Source organism: Liolophura sinensis, chromosome 4, assembly GCF_032854445.1.
Source record: "Liolophura sinensis isolate JHLJ2023 chromosome 4, CUHK_Ljap_v2, whole genome shotgun sequence".
In the NCBI taxonomy this organism is placed as follows: domain Eukaryota; kingdom Metazoa; phylum Mollusca; class Polyplacophora; order Chitonida; family Chitonidae; genus Liolophura; species Liolophura sinensis.
Window position 1 is genome coordinate 13984468 of NC_088298.1, and position 3740 is coordinate 13988207.

Consider the following 3740-nt stretch of genomic DNA (forward strand, 5'->3'; position numbering starts at 1 on the left):
TATAGCTATCTACATGTTTTTACAAAGTGTTTGATATGTATCCTATGTGAAAACCCTTGTAGTTATCCATCCGTATAGTCCTGGGTAAAGGTTTAGGCACCGACATTTTTGATACAGATATATACACAAAATCATGAAGTTTGTTTTCAGCCTTGTAAGATTTGATCGTATTGGTAGACATGTTTTCCTCCCGACTGCATAAAATGTATTTGTCCACGCGCATATATAGGCTGTTTTAACCCGTGGTTATCAGGGCGTCAAAACGTATACACTAATCAGTAAGGCCGGTGTGGTATAGACACACCTCAGCGCTCGATATTATCCGAAGGCCATCTGACATAATGAACAAGAGAGCGGACGCTCGCACATCGTCTCCAAGCAAGGTTAATGAACAACCAACACCTCCACATGCACAAAACACTGAAGATGGCCACCGCAACTTTTCGGATTATGTTATTACTTTAATTTTTTTTTTTTACAAACTATCGCCGGTCGTTCGGGCGAGACTACGTTATTACTCATATATGTTCATATTAGTGCGTATATATGTTTTTCTTAAACATTTCCATTTCTTAAAGCATTTCCACTGTATTTTAAAGTGCAAAATACATCACTTGTTATACAATTCAATATATACCGATATATAATCGTCGTCTTTTTCCAGAACCACCATCCCGAGTGTGCCTTCTTATGAACAGTCATGGTATAGACATCTTGGCGCGTACTGAAACAGATAAAAAAAATAAGTGACGTACATCCTTTTTAATCCATGTAAACCAAACATATAATACACTTTCCATGTAACAATTTGCAAAGCCTGTACATAAATAGTGATGACAACAGAGCATTTGAGTCATTCTTGACCAGTGACGTCAAACATATTCTAATTTACATCACTATATACTTTATTTAACTATAATTCTGCTTAAGTTATGGTGATGAGAAGGGCGGGGAGTAAGTTGCTACTATTTAAACATTACATGAACTGTTATAATATAACTTCGTAACTGAGGCCATTTGACAAGAGGTTGGATATCATCAGTTCTACATGTGGATACATTTTCCAAATATCGCTACTTTTACTCTGCATGCCATAGTTTTTATGTCCCATAAAGACTTAGGGCACTGCATTTGGCTCAACCGTATAAAGTGCTATTTTCAACCAAGCAAATCAGCCCTGACCAACCAAATTACATTCAGGCTCCAATCCAGCTATCGCTATAGTTCACGGTTTGGTTGCTTCCTACTTCAGAACGGATGTTAGTGTCTACCTGGTGAAGGGTGGTTGTTTACTTCTTCCATTCATGCTAGAAGCCTCAGTGAAAAAAACCTTTAGCTATATGCCGTTAACCAATATTCAAATAAATAAATAAATAAGTCAACCGATACAATACAAGTGTGTAAATCAACGTGACATCCTAGTATATGCTATAACAGAATATTTATTTTATTTTTACATTACACTGTATTCAAGAAGACTTCATAGGCCCATGTCATTAATGTGGGAGAAAAACGGGCAGACAAGGCTGGGTATCAATTTTTCCAGATTATGTCTATAATATTTTCTTTAGTGGTGTTTTACGCTGTTCTCAATAATATTTCGTGGAACAACTACCAGCGTTATGGTATGAGGAAACCGGTAAAATCACGACCATCCGCAGAATGCTGGCAGAACTTCCAAGACACGAGCCAGCATGAACTGCACTTGAACTCACAGCGATAGTACTGGTGAGACTAATTTTAATATTGTGCTGCGCCAGCACGCTAACCATTCGGAAACGCGGAAAGCCCTGTCCTATCAGAGTAAACAGCACATCATAAATTACACACAAATGCCCACATTTATTTTGATTAAAAAGTACAATAATAAAGAAATAACATAATAAACGAGACAAGTTGTTATATGAGGGGTATAGCTTTCACCGGTTTCAGAGGACAGCTAGTTCGATTCGGAATGCTCTTTATCCTTAACAGCAATCAGAGGCAGAAAGCTTTATTAAAAAAAGACAGTGAGATATAGCACCTAATCCAATCCCCTCAAGTAAATAAATAAGCAAAAGAATAAATAAATACATGTAAATAAACAATGGCTTCACCTGACATTCTTGAAGCACCCCCCGTCAGTCGGGCTCACTGTTGTCATGTGAATCTGGTGAAATGACATCAGAAATAAAACCACTGGCCAACAGTCCATCCCTCCAGGCAACATGGCTTTAGAAGATCTGAAAAATGGACCGAAGTTAACAAAAACAATAATGAATCTGACATGACCGCATGGCTACTGAGTGGCAGAGAAGCTCACGGTCTAACCCGCGAAACTGACTTGAGTGACTGAGAAATTGACATGACTGCATTTGTGACTGAATGACAGAGAAACTGATGGTTTAACTCGAGAAATTTACCCGGGTGATTTGAGAAATTGACATGACTGCATGTGTGACTGAGTGACAGAGAAACCCACAGTCTAACCCGAGAAACTGAGTGAGTGATTGAGAAGTTGACATGACTGCACGGGTGACTGACTGGCACAGAAACTCACGGTCTAACCAGAGATATTGACCGAGTGGCTTAGAAATTGACATGACTGCACTGGTGGCAGACCGCAGTGGCAGAGAAACTGGTCTAACCCAAAAAAGTGACGGTTGGAGCTGGAATTTATCAAGTTTCCACTGTAGTTTTATGCTTGTGTTGATTTACCATGGAAACACCTGGGAACACGTACTTACCTTAAATTGATAGCTCACACGACTGGTACAACGGACAGATAAACTAATTGGTATCCAGCAGTAGTACAGAGATATTCAATGTAAGCTTATGGAAGAAGACAGGGCTGTGACAGTATACGTGATCGCAGCCCTACAGAGCTATAAGTGGGGTACCACTGTAAATCGAAGTCATCCACATCACATAATTAGATGCTTATGTATGTAAGCATACATACTTACCTCACGGATGGGACACTGGGATGACAGAGAGGAAACCATACAACATACTCATAATTTTGACATTTTCAGCATTTCTGAATTAAATTCTGAACATATTTTCTGAAGTATTTTTTTGTATAAAGAGGAATTCCTCCAAAAAGAGGACAAATCTCATGCCTGTAACCTGCTTACCAGTGTTTACGCGTCTTGTCATACAACGCGACCAACCAAGCAGTTGTCTGTCATAGGTGACAATCCCACCAGCAGTATTACGCAGCGGTACATGAATCTGTATAAGGGTTAGAGGTATGCGCTGTAGGCTTATCACTGTATGGCGTACAGCCTCAATAGGCTTCAAATACATATAGGGCCGGATGAAATGTATACGCACTTTTCAGTGTGCAGGTCAATCCGGATGTTTGAGGCACACGATTGACGCAAGTACACATGGGTAAAGATCCGAAGTCCGCATAGACATAAGCACTGTATAGGCCTACAGTACATACATATACAGTACACTCTTGACAAGCAAACTTTGGTGTTTATCACAGTGGCGGGACATATACATAAATTACCATGTAACCAATGAATACCGGTCTGCATGTGTCGTTGCCAAACGAGACAGGCGTACAGGCCTTTAACAGTTCATCATACGTCATGTATTCATGTATGTTTGGGAGATTTTAAGGTGAATGGAAGGACGGTAACAGCGTGTAGGCGATGTATTTTTTGAATACCCTATATATTAAAGCTTTATTGAATCACGTGTAAACATCGTTAAGCTGTTATTGATTCGGATAAAAATATGCTTCCTTA

The 3740-nt window shown here is 39.4% G+C and overlaps 1 long non-coding RNA gene across 1 annotated transcript; it reads right to left on the bottom strand.

Annotated features, from left to right (window-relative positions):
* Positions 1-612: 612 nt before the first annotated feature.
* LOC135464768 (uncharacterized) lies at positions 613-3485 on the bottom strand. The gene is made up of 3 exons (XR_010443684.1): positions 3117-3485; positions 2097-2222; positions 613-724 (listed from the first exon to the last, which is right to left on the bottom strand). It is a non-coding gene; the product is annotated as an uncharacterized LOC135464768 (long non-coding RNA).
* Between the last annotated feature and the right edge of the window lie 255 nt (positions 3486-3740).